This window comes from Microtus ochrogaster, chromosome 1 (genome assembly GCF_000317375.1).
Source record: "Microtus ochrogaster isolate Prairie Vole_2 chromosome 1, MicOch1.0, whole genome shotgun sequence".
In the NCBI taxonomy this organism is placed as follows: Eukaryota; Metazoa; Chordata; class Mammalia; order Rodentia; family Cricetidae; genus Microtus; species Microtus ochrogaster.
In genome coordinates, this window is record NC_022009.1 from 94,118,144 (window position 1) to 94,131,223 (window position 13,080).

The window sequence follows — 13,080 nt, forward strand, 5'->3', positions numbered from 1 at the left end:
CCTGGTTGAGTTGCCTTCTCCTTAGTTCCCCAAAGCACACAAAATGTCTATGAGCAAATAGAAACTTCTGAAAATTTTAGACACCAAAAGCTTTGGGAAAGCAAAAGAAATAAACACAAAGGGGACTTCACTGGGGAAACCTACCTCAACCGTTCTGTCGGCCTCAGTCTGTGACCCATGGATGTGAGTGCTTCCTTCCCTGCTGCCTCAGCTTCTCTTTGTCCAGGCAGAAGCCCACTTTTTTTTTTTTCCGAGACAGGGTTTCTTTGTGGCTTTGGAGCCTGAACTGGAACTAGCTCTTGTAGACCAGACTGGTCTCGAACTCACAGAGATCCTCCTGTCTCTGCCTCCCGAGTGCTGGGATTAAAGGCATGCGCCACCACTGCCAGCTTGAAGCCCACTGTTCTTAGATGACAGATACTATGAGCGTCTGTCTCTTTGAGGGATGTCCAACTCTGCCACAGCAGAGTCTTAATCCATGCCCTCCATAAGATAAAAATCTGCCTGGATTCATTGTCTCAGATTCCCATGGGGCAGACAGAAGGACTGTAACCCAAATTTTTCCTATAATGATGGTTCTCCCTGTTTTGTCGCTTTATTTTGAGATAAAGTCTCACTATGAAGCCCAGGCTGGCCTTAAATTCACTACCGTCTAGTGTGGCCTGGAAGTCTGGGCCCTGTCTCAGCCTCTTGATACTGGGTTATGGGCAACACCTTCACACCCAGCTTGGCTCTTGCCGTTTTGTGTGTTTACAGCATATTTGTAGTTTTAGGATTTTTTTGGTTGGCGTGTGAGAAGAGTTGAAAGTTAACAAGTCAGCAATCCTTCACAGTGATGACTTCGCTGGTCCAGCATCTCACACTGACTGATTTGCTCACACAGCTGTAACTGAGCACAGTGATGTGCTCACCTGACTGGTTAAGTCAGTTCGCCCAGGCCCAGTTCTCCCTGGTTTTGATTTGATGTTGTCATGGCTCCATGTCCCTCTCCCAACAAGTTGCCCCTTTAAATCTTGGGGCTTCTGTCCATCTCGGCTCTGATCCATCTGACAGATGTCATGGTGACAGCACACTTAGATCTTGCTACAGTGAGGTTTGCATACTGTTCAAGAACTGTTTCTGTGTTTCTGGAACTTTCTCTGGCACACCAAAGTGCCATTAAGACCCTAACGGACAATTGTACAGCACTATTAGAGTGGCTTGAATAATCAGAATTTTTCTCTTGTGTATTTTTAGTAAATCGTATCAAATCTACACTCTTGCTTCTGTGTGCGCGTGCGCACACACACACACACACACACACACACACACACACGTGCGGGGGGGGGGTGGACGCGTAAAGATATTTGCATTTACATTTTCCACATGTGTGTGGGTTTAGAGGTCTGTGTGTATGTTTGCCATGATCAGTGTGTCAAGGGAAGCTGGCTAACATATAAAAATTTACACACCAGACTTCCTCAGTGTGGACCCTTGGGTCTTGTGGTGTCATTACTCAAAGCAATGGGGGGATGTTTTTCTGTGGATTTCCTGTTCCTAAAAAACTACACAGTTGAAAAAAACAAACCTTTCTTTCATTTGAGTGTTTCCTACGCGCCGGGGTCAGAGGAGGCCCTTGTAGGGACTGCGTCCATTTTCCCTCCTCATCTCCCCACCTTCAGGGTCTGGTCATTCGGAGTGACTGAAGCCTATCCCACATTGAAACAGCCAGATGCAAGGCATACAGCTATGTCCAGTTTGAACTCACACCCAACGTGCCCTGCCCTCTGGGCAGATTGCAGGCACACCGCAAAGAATGTTTGGAAAGTGGTTTTCTTTTAGCTTTGCCTGAGCTTGCATGTCAGCTCAGAGCCCATCACCCTTCTCTCTCCGTGCCAGGCTTCCCCGGACTCTGCTCTCCTGCCAGACTGGAGGCCCCGAGGGCTGGCAACCAGGAGCTCATGCGTGGGAGAGATAGTGAGGTGGTTTTTGTTATACTCAAGTTTCATTGCGGTCCAGGGGTTGAGCAGCTTGCTGGGGGCTATAGCCAGTCTCTGACAAATGAAAAACCAGTTCATTAACTGTTGTTTGGTGTAGCCAGAGGCTCTCCTGTCCCGCCCGGCAGTTCCAGGACATCCCACATCAGTTCGGAGAGTTAACTTGACAGAGCAAGCTATTTGAGGAACACTGACATCAACACAAGTTTCTCATGATGCTCAGGAGAAGACCCGTTTTCTTCAGCCACTTACTTCCTGTCTCATCTCACATGACTGAGAATTCTAGAATCTTGGTTCCATTATTGGTTGATTGACAAGCTTTGTAGCCCAGGCTGAACTGGACTCACCTATGTAGCTGAGGATGACCCTGAACTTCTGATCTTCCTGCTTTCACCTCCCGAGTGCTGGGATGATGGACATGTGTTCATTATTGAAAACCATAAGAATGTAAAGTTTGTGACAATTTGGATACCAACACAGAATTCCTCTAGAATAATAACTTCAAAATAATAAGCATTATTTTCAAAATGATAAATATTTATAAAGGAAATTATTTTTCAAAAATCAGGATAGCTGGGCAGTGGTGGTGCACACCTTTAATCCCAGCACTTGGGAGGGAAAGGTAGGCAGATCTCTGTGAGTTCCAGGTCATTCTGGTCTACAAATTGAGTTCCAGGACAGTCAGATCTGCAACACAGAAAAACCCTATCTCAAAAAATAAATAAAATAAAATATAAACAAAGCAACAACAACAAAAACTCAGGATACTAATAGTCCCTTATTGACAGGGAAGGATAACGTTACAAGATCTCCAGTTGTCGCCTGAAACCTCATATAGTTTCAAGCCCTGTACAGGCATTTTTTCTAATTTATACAACTATGCTTAGGAACTCTTCTTATAGTTTCAAGTCCTACATGTTCTGACATTTTCCCTAAGCATTTACTCCTATGATAAAATGGCTAAGTTAGGCATAGTAAGAGACTAACAGTAATCTCTACTAATAAAACACTAATGTTAGAACAAAATTTGCATTACTGCCGTCTCTCAAAATATTGTATTGTTTGACCCAGTAACTTCGGTAGGCTTTTTATTTTCTTTCCCTAAGTTGAAAACTTTCTCTTTTTAACTTGAAGGCAGCACTTGTGGCTTACCTTCGGCACAGTCTAATGGCCACATTTGGAGGGACCACAGAGGTCAAGAAAATTAAGAATTTTGTTGAAATAGCATCAGGTTTTAGCTCGAGCATCTAAGTCTGCAAAGGCTAGATCATAGCCTGCTTGAGATATATAACTACACAGCAGCCTAAAGCCCAGTGTCTTGTGATGGCTCCCATGAGTTTCTACAACATCAATTTTGGTTTTAAGCCTTCCTTTAAATATGGTACCACTTAAACCAGCCATACTGATGATCTAGGGATTCTGGGAGACCCCAGAGGCCAGGTCCACTTTGACATGATAAATAGGCACCTCAGCCATTTGTCCTAGGTTTGAAATAAAACGGTGCCTGCCATTATTTATCTGAATTGTATTTTATGTAATATTGCTTTATTTTTCTGGTGCTGGGGACTGGATTCAGGGCCTGGAGCATGCCAAGCGCCTCCTGCTCCTCTCAGCTGCACCACCCCCCACAGGTACCTCTGTGGTACTACAGGAAGCTCTGTAGTATTTCTTATGGTGTTTTACAAATGCTGAGTCTGTTGCCAGAGAAGCCGGGGTGGCGGGCCGAGCTTCACCACATCCACAGGGCCTTCCCTTGCGAACAACAGCCTGGTGGAGCCAGTCTAAGAGGAAGAGGAGCAATTAAAGAAATCACACAGCTTGTAGAATCGCCGAACGGAGCCAGACTTTGGAGATACGAGACGTGAAACAGTTCAGCCAAGTATAACACATGCGGAAGAGTATGCAGCTGGACCTGGACCAGGTTCCTAGAACACCTGCTGTGTTAGGGACCGGAGGACAGGCAGGCCTCCGCAACGTCCTAGGATGAGCCTGTGTTTCCTCCACCCTCTGCAGGCACGGCCCCTGCTCCCCTTTGCACCCCTCTCCAAGTGTCTCCCTGGGGCAGAGCCAGGGTGAGGGAGAACCTGTGTCTCCTACACTGAAATCAGAAGTGTGGGTTTCTTTTCCTTCTGGCCTGGAGTGAGGTAGGAAGGAAACCCAGGAAGAGTTTGGAATTGAAGGGGAATTGAATTCTCCAAATGCCTTTCAAATTCTGAGAGCTGGTCGCGTTTTCAAGTGTGGGCAGAGAGTGGAGGTCAGTAAACCACCTACCGATTTGCAGTGGGGCGACTGTAGCTGCAAAATATAGGAATATAGATCGGCTTTGCACTGCGTTTGTGTGGCTTTTCTTTTTCATGTAGACACCTGCACGTCGGGAATGATCTAGATGGCTTGGGTATAAAGGGAGAGAAAAACGCTAACTCCACATTTTTTAACTCCCCGAATAGGAGTTAGTAGTGAGAAAGGACAATGATTTGGACAGGTATCCTTTGCTGGGTGGGGACAGCCCTTTTGCTTCCCATGTCTCTCTGTTGGGAGCAGTGAGACCCCAGATCCTGAATTTCTTGTAATCCCCTGATCTGAGTGCCTACAGCTGCTCTGAGCCCAAGACCTTCAGGAGTTCCTGATGGCAGGAGAGTGGTTTCTGGTGGGTTTGGCTGGGGCGTGGCTATCTCTATATAATCTGCCCCTGAACACAATAAAGGGGGCATTCTTGGGGAACTCAAGGATGACCCGTGTCTCTGTCTCTCTGTGTGTGTTTGTGTATTTTAACCTCCAGCCCCCTTGCCCAAAGCTGGCGAACTGGGTGCCAGCTGTGCAGACACGGGGGCATGGTGCACAGCACCTCTCTCACACGTGTGGGTTAGAGTTGGGCTGACGGTGTCGCCCACAGTAGAGAAAGCGTTGGAGAAAGGTTTCTGTCCAACAGGAAGTACCTTCCTCTGAGTAGGGAAGCGAGGTCTGGAGGAAAGTCACTTCAGGAGAGATGATGTTTACATTTCTGGAAATTCAACTAGAACCTTCCATCCTCCAGGCCTCGGCCAAAGGATAGCCCGGAGAAGATGACAAAAAAACCTCTGACTTTTAGGGACAAAAGGGTCTGAGAATGTTTGGACTGAGGGAGATGTCTGTGTGGACTGGCCTGACGGTGTGCCTAGTGATGAAGATTCTGTTAGTGACTGAATTTTGGTGAGGTTTCCCTGAGCCCTCAAACTTCCTTATTAGGCCTCAACTTTGGTTCCCATTTTGTCTTTGACCTGTTCAACCCAGGCTTAGCAAAGACTCTGAGTCATCCCTCAGTCTATCCATCAGCGAAGTTCCTTATCTCAGTCTGCCATTACCAAGAACTATACAAGGCCAGTTTAGCAAGAATTTCCTTCCCTTAATCTTCCCTCCCTCCCTCCCTCTCTCCCTCCTTCATCCTCTCCTCATCTCTCCCACCCCAACCCAAGTCCTCATGTAGCCCAGGCTGACTTCGAACTTGGCAAGTAGCTCAGGCTAGCCTTGAACTTCTGAACCCTTTGACTCTGCCTTCTGTGTTAGAATTCCAGGTGCGTACCACTGTGCCCAGCCCTTCTTAATGTCTCTTAGTTTTCCATTCACTCTGTCTCCTTGGCTCTGCTTTTTTGGCAGCTTGAACTGGTTAGTTTTTTGCCAACTTGACACACGCTGAGGTCATCTGGGGAGACATGAGAAAATTCTTTTATCAGATTGGCCTGTGGGCAAGTGTGTGAGGGATTTTCTTGATTTATTATTTATTGGTAGGGAGGACCCAGACCACCATCGGCAGTGCTACCCAAGGAAGGAAGCGAGATGTATATGAGAGGTAACTTAAGGTGAGCTTGGAGAGCAACCCATACGCAGATTCCTCCAGAGTTTCACCTTCAGGTCCTGGCTCCGGGTTCCTGCCCTGGCTTCCCCTGATGATGAACTGTAGAGCGTAGAATGGAATAAGTCTTTCCTCCCCACGTTTCTTTCGGTCATGGTGTGTCTCACAGCCACAAAAAACAAACAAGGCTGCTGTAACCTTCACCTGCCTCTGCTGCCTTCAGGCTCGAGCACAGTCTCTCTCTCTCTCTCTCTCCTGTGCCACCAGACAGGACCCTTATTGTAAACGACTCAAATAAAGTCTCCCTCAGCATTTTAACCAAAGTCAGATTAACTTCTCTTTAAGACTCATCTTACTACCTACAGCTGATACCTAGGGTCCCACAAAATCTAAAAGCGGTGCAGAGGGTTTCACAAAGCAATAAACCTGCAGAGGCCTAGGAACAGCACCGAGAATCACAACAGACGGAAGCCTCCTACTTGGAGCAAATGACAGGAAGCCCAGACAGTGGGTTCCAGCACAGTCCCCTAAAGGTTTAGCATACTTGCCACACCCTGGCAGATATGAATAGAGGATGCTCAGAGATTGGACCTGGACAAATAAAGACTCAGAGCTAGAGTTTCCACTGCCAACCAGTCTCCATCACTCCTAACCTAGAAGCCATCCTGGAAATGAGGAGGAAGACAGCAGTCAAACCAGAGGAGGTTTAGTGTTGAATTGACTCAACAGTAACTCCTCTCCTCCATAGAGAGAGTGTTCTTGAAAGCAGAAGGGACCAGGGTCTAACATTATTCTGAACGATGTGGCCCCACAACAAACTGGCTTATGTCACAGGAAACAGAGAGCCCCAATGTTTTTTTCATGTCTAAGTTGCAGGTGCCACCTCTCCTAGCGCAGGGAAGAAGCGGTGCTCCTTTGGGGGCTTCTGGTGTGGTTTGGGAATGGTCTGACAGCAAGGCGAGAGTCTAGAAAGGGCAAGAGTCAGGGAAGGGCAGAGGTTTTCCTTCCCTTTGCTGGGAGCTGAGACGGGCATTGCAAGGACTCCTGGGGTTCTGGTGGGAGAAAAGAAGACCAACAGACCCTTTGTCTGCTGCGGGGGCTGAGCTCAAGCTGAGGAGGTGACAGCTGAGGTAGGATGTGGCATGCCTCCAAGGCATCTTCAATGCCAAGAGGCTGCAGAAATGAGACCTGCAGCGTTCATAACTGCTGTATCATAGCATGAGAGAGCCAGGTGCAAGATGCAAGCAGGGCTAGAGGCCAACCGGGAATAGAAACTCTTACAGTGGATGGCCACCAAACCAAGACCCGAGGGCCATTAAGTCATTGGAGGTTCTGTCCCATAGATACAAAGACCTGCCTTAGACATGGCCCAAAGAAACTGGCTATTTATCAGGGGAATTGGTGCACTAATTTCATTTCTCACAGTTTAACACAGTAACAGAAAAAACACGACCGTTTCGCTCAGATGATCCAGGTTTGAAGTGACTTCATCCCCTCCCACGGCTGTGGCATTAGGTGTTCATCTGTGAAATGGGGATTCTGGTAGTATACACATCTTTAGGACTGGGCTGTTTTCTGACTTAGGAATGGGCCTGACACACAGAGTACCTACCAGATGAGGTTTGCTGTTGTCACCTGTCAGGATGGGTCACAACAACTTGACATTCTTTAAAGAAACAACCAAAGAAGCAGGCTTCATGCTCCTGTTCCATCTCACCCATGCTGTGTAAATTTGAAACTCTGCCACAGATAGCTGACTTCAGCAGTTTCACACCCGAGATGTGGGCCCTGGCCGAAATATGTCAAAAGTCCTACTTCCTTCAGGACTTGAAGACTTGGTCCACTCATTTTAAGGGCCGGAGCTGGCTCTCCAGAATCCATGCTGAGAGAGCCTGGCGCCAAATGCCTGTAATTCCAGTGCTAGGGAGGTAGGGGCAGGTGAATCCTATTGGATAAATTCCAGGCCAGTGACTCCGTATGAAAAAAAATGAGGGGTGGGATCTGAGGAAGGACCCCCAAAGTTGCTTCCACGTGCATGTTTCCACATGTGTGTGAACCTGCATATGTAGGCACACACAAAGACAACACAGAGGGAGGGAAAGAGAGGAAGGGAAGAGAGTTGGGTTTTGTTTTTTTTTCCTTTTAGAGGCTATGCTCAGAAGCACAGGCAACAGGAATCCGCCGCTGCCTACCCCCACCCCTGTTTCTCCAGTGATTTCTCTTAGCATTCAGGGCCACTTTCTACCCACAGGCAGCGGCTGCTCCCTACCTTGGTCCGACCGCCTGTTTCAGTTGTTTTTCTTTTATCTTGCACAACTGCGCAAAGCGGCTCCCTGAATTTTTATAGCTCCAGGAAGAGGCAGGCCACTGTTCCAAAGAAGATCCTGGAAGTATATTATGCGTTCCTTTGAACAGAGGTTCCATGCATGTTATTTTTAAATTTCTAAGCCTTCGAAGCAGTGAGAGTTTTAGGGGGACAAATTCTTTGATTCAAAACGAGACCGAATCTGAGTAAAAATAAACTGGAAAAGCCCTGGTGTCGACAGCCTGTGGTAGATCAAGCTATCGAACACGCTGAGGTCAGGCTTCCCAGCTGAGTGCTCCCTCCTCCTCACAGCCTCCTCAGACTCACAGGGGAGTTTGCTCACTGAAGAACTAGGGAGAGTGGCTGAGGGACACAAGCCCATAGTTGCCATTGGCAAGGAATTTGTCATATGCATGTCAACATCATTCCAAGCCATTGTGTGAAACCCTGCCCTACTTTCTTAGATTGCTCAGACAGATGCCTAAACACTTAGTGAGTTTAAACCACAGATTTTTATTCTCTGTTCATCGTGGAGTCTAGAAGACTGAAGTCAAGGAGTCTGTGGGACTGCACTTCCTTAGGCACTGGGTAAAAATCCTTCTTCGCCTCTTCGAGTTTCCCGTGGCTCCAGAGGTCCTTCAGCAGGATTACTCTGAGTCCAGGCTCTGTGGGCTCCTCTCTCTGTCCTCTCCTGTCTCTCAGAGGGACAGTCATCACCAGATTGAGGCCTCACTCAGACCACCTAGGGTAACCTCATCTTAAGGTCCTTAATGACATCTGTAAAGAGACTTTTGCTAAGTGAGATCTCATGCATACATTCTAAGCCTGGAACGTGGATGTGTCTTTTGGGAGGTCCACTCCAATTACCTGTGCCATTCTCACAATTTCATGCTGAAAATGTCTGGCATTGTTTCAAGATTCAGTTTCTGAAGTTGTTCTTACATTGCTCAACGGTTCCACTTCCTCCCCCACCCACGCAGTCTGCTCTTCCGAATTCCTAGCATGCACACCACATAGTTTGATGGTATTCACACCCTCCTCCCTTCGACACCTCCCAAATGTCCCCTGAATCCCTCCCAATTTCATGTCTCCCCCTCTCTAAGGCCTACTGAGTTCAACTAATGCTGCCCACATCTGTATGGGGTGACGGGTGTGGAGCCATCCACTGGAGCATGATCAACCTACCACAGATCCCAGCCTTGGGGAAAGCAGACACTCTCCCTAGCAGCCGGTACCCTTCTGCCACTTCCTAGCCGTGGGTGGAGCTTGTGTGCTCCTTTTCCCATCCGCACTGGCATATTGATTGACTTGACCTTGCACAGCTTTTGTGCAGACAGCTAGACCTGCTGTGAGTTTGTGAGGGAAACCATGTCCAGAAAACACTGTTTTGATCCACTCCTTGGAGACCTCTGGCTCTGAAAATCTTTCCATCCTGTCTTAGTTACTGTTCTCTCGCTCTAATGAAACACCATGAGCAAGGCAACTCTTAAGCAGTTAATTGGGGGCTTGTTTCCAGTTTCAGAGAGCAAATCTATGATCATCACGGCAGGAGCTAGACAGGCATGGCGCTGGGGCAGCAGCTGAGAGCTTGAGTACTGAGCCACAGGCAGCAGGCAGAGAGAGAGAGAGAGAGAGAGAGAGAGAGAGAGAGAGAGAGAGAGAGAGAGACTGGGCCTTTTGAAACCTCAAAGCCCAACCCCCAGAGACACCCCTCCTTTAAGAAATCTACTCCTTTAGAAATCCCACACCTACTCCAAGAAATCCACACCACCCCCAGCAAGGCCACACCTCCTAGTCCTTCCCAAACTGGTCCACCAACTGGGGGCTAAGCATTCAAACATAAGCATTCAAGAGGTTGGGGCCCATTCTCATTCAAACCACCATGTACTCCTTCTTCTATCGTGTTCCCTGAACCTTGAAGGAAGGAGTGTAATACAGAATCTCACGTAGCACTGAGCACTTTATTGGTCTCTGCGTTAACTTCTGTCCACGGTACAAAGAAGCTTCTCAGGAGAATACTGAGAACCGCATTCACCTATGGGTATAGAGACATAGAGACATGAATTTAAAGGATGCTTAGATATTATGTCCATTTAGCAAAGCAATAGTAGTAGCTCAACTCTGAGGACTATGAGTTCTCCATCTGTGGGTTCTCGGCCAGATTTACATAACCACTTATGAATGTCCTCCTGTGGAGAAAGGCATAATCAGACAGTGGCTGGTTAGCTCCCTAACACTCATGGACCAATGGCTGAGCATAGCCCTCAAAGGTTCAAAGTTGGGTAAGACTTCCCATGCCCCAGCAGCCCACGCAGCATCTTTCAGCACTGTGTAAGCTAGACAACTGGGAGGGAGCATCCAAGTCAGTACCAGTCTGACTTCCCCAAGTCCTGTGGCCAAAGTGTGTGGTGTCTTCAGCCACAGGGCCTTAGCTCAGTGGTTAAACTTCTTGTAAGTGACATGGCTGCTTTAAATGCAGAACGAGAGCTAAAATTTATAACTTTAATGAATGCCTGCTATGTTTCAGGCAATACTGGTATTGAAAGAATTATTTCTAAATTCTTCCTTCCTCTCTTTTTCCTTCCTTCCTTCCTTCCTTCCTTCCTTCCTTCCTTCCTTCCTTCCTTCCTTCCTTCCTTCCTTCCTTCCTTCCTGTCTGTCTTTTCCTTCCTTCCTTCCTTCCTTCCTTCCTTCCTTCCTTCCTGTCTTTCTGTCTTTCTTCTTCCTGACAAGTTCTTATGTATCCCAGGCTGGCCTCAAACTCACCATGTTGCCATATAGGCAAAATGAGCTTGAACCCCTGATTGGCCTGCCAACACCTCTGGAATGTGAGGCTTACAGTTGTTATTTGCTTTTGGGGATCAGATTTAGGGCTTAGTTCACACTAGGTAAGCATTCTACCCACAGAGCTACAAGCATAGCTCCCATCTTTAAACATTCTAATGATACTACAGAAAGGTCTCCTTGCAATTTAGAGGTGAGGAAACCGAGGCTCAAAGGAGGCTTTAAGGTTCAAGGCCGTACATAAGACAACCGACTAACCAGGAAGTTAGACTCAAAGATGAACCAAGATGTATGATGGCAAAGAATCCACTGAGGCATTGGAGGCCTCCAGAGGGTAGGTCAGTCACATTACTTTAGGCAGATAAGCCTTGTGGAAAGACATTTATGTTTTCAGAGTGATTAGGAACAGTTTATCCTTGTAGTGCGGCATTACATGGGCACTTTCCACTCTGAGTGAAGCAGAGACTTGGGACAGTTTTCTTTCCAGCCCCAAAGCCTGTCCTGATGTCAGGTCTGCCCACATCTTGACTTTGCCACATTACAGAGGGCGTGTTGGGCATGGAGGAAACACAGTTAACTGCCCTGAAAAGCACTGCAGCGTCTCCCAGCTCTAGGTCAGCCCGTTCTTTGAGCAGGCTCTGGAGTTGGCGCGGTGTGCATCATTATCCTCATTTACAGTCAAGGAAATGGATTTCTGAAGCAATTTTTTGCTACTATTTGCTTCACAGAGGTGGGAACAGCTCAAACACTGGATACGGCTACAGTTCTAGTTCCTTTACCAATGTCCCAAGCTTGAGTTAAGAAAAACTATCTAGAAAAAAAGAGGGATAAATTGGCTAGCATTAACTTTGCGTAGGAAACACACACACATACACACACACACACACACGAGAGAGAGAGAGAGAGAGAGACAGAGAGAGAGAGAGACAGAGAGAGAGAGACAGAGAGAGAGAAAGAGAGACCTTTTCATTCTCAGTTTTGAGGATAAACTATTACATTTCAGCACTGGTACTCAAAAGCAATTTGCAATTGAAAATTCTTTCTCGAGGCCAGAGGGCTCTTTATGTAATCCCATTTTCCTTGCGGCCCCAAACAAGCGGGCCAAATGCGGTCCATTACGTCCACACTGGTGTTTATAGTCCCATCTTCAGTTGATGGATGTTACTTAATCATGTGGAATCTGATATTACACAGGGTTGAGCCCCTCTTCCAAAGACCCGTCTGCAAATGCCAAAACTTTATGATGGCGTCCTAGGACTGGAATGAATGCGATGTGATTCTCAACCTCTGCTAACTCAGATAATACACCGAAATATCCTTAAGACAGTGGCTCTGTCTCTAGTGAGATGGAGGCCATTTTCTAAATGCTGCAGCTGAGAGAGGAATTTAACCCCAGGTGCATTGCTACCCTCCCAGAGACTCGTATCTTCAATGCCACATGGATGCTCGCTCTTTTCTCTTGAGTCATTATCCCATTTCAATGCCTACGTACATCCTTAGATGCATAGGCCTTACCCCCTCCAGGACTCCCAGGCAGTGACCTGCCAGCCAGCCCAGCACAGTGCCACTGGCTGGGACTGCCTCTACATCCTGGCCTCTTGAATTCCTTACTATATAATGTTGAGCCACCAAGAATCTAGTGTACAGACAACAGTGGTCTCATAAAGTCACAACAGAGCAGACAGTAATTCCTATCACTTAGTGACATCACAGTCATTGCAACAGACTTTACGCACATCCTTGGAGTGTGGATGCGAACCGACCTGTATTGCCAGTTCCTAAAAATACAGCACAGGGGATGATGACAAGATGGCTCAGTGGATAGAGGCCCTTATTGTTAAACCTGACTGCCTGAGTTGGATCCCTGGAACGCTCATGGAAGGAGACACTTGTGCTATGACTGCACACTTTCTCTATAGCACCTACCTGTGTGTGTGTGTGTGTGCGTGTGTGTGCGCACACACACACACACACACACACACACACGAACTGACTGGCACATACCTCAAGTACCCGCCTTTTCCTATCTGTCGATTCTCTGCTCAGATGGAACATTATGCATCAGGTGGTGAGGTCTGACATCTTGGCATTGAAGCAGTCACATGAAGCAACTTGGAAATGTGACAGAGATGCTTCCCCGTGGGACAAATCTTGACTGATGAGAAATTGGCATTGGTAAGTAGGTG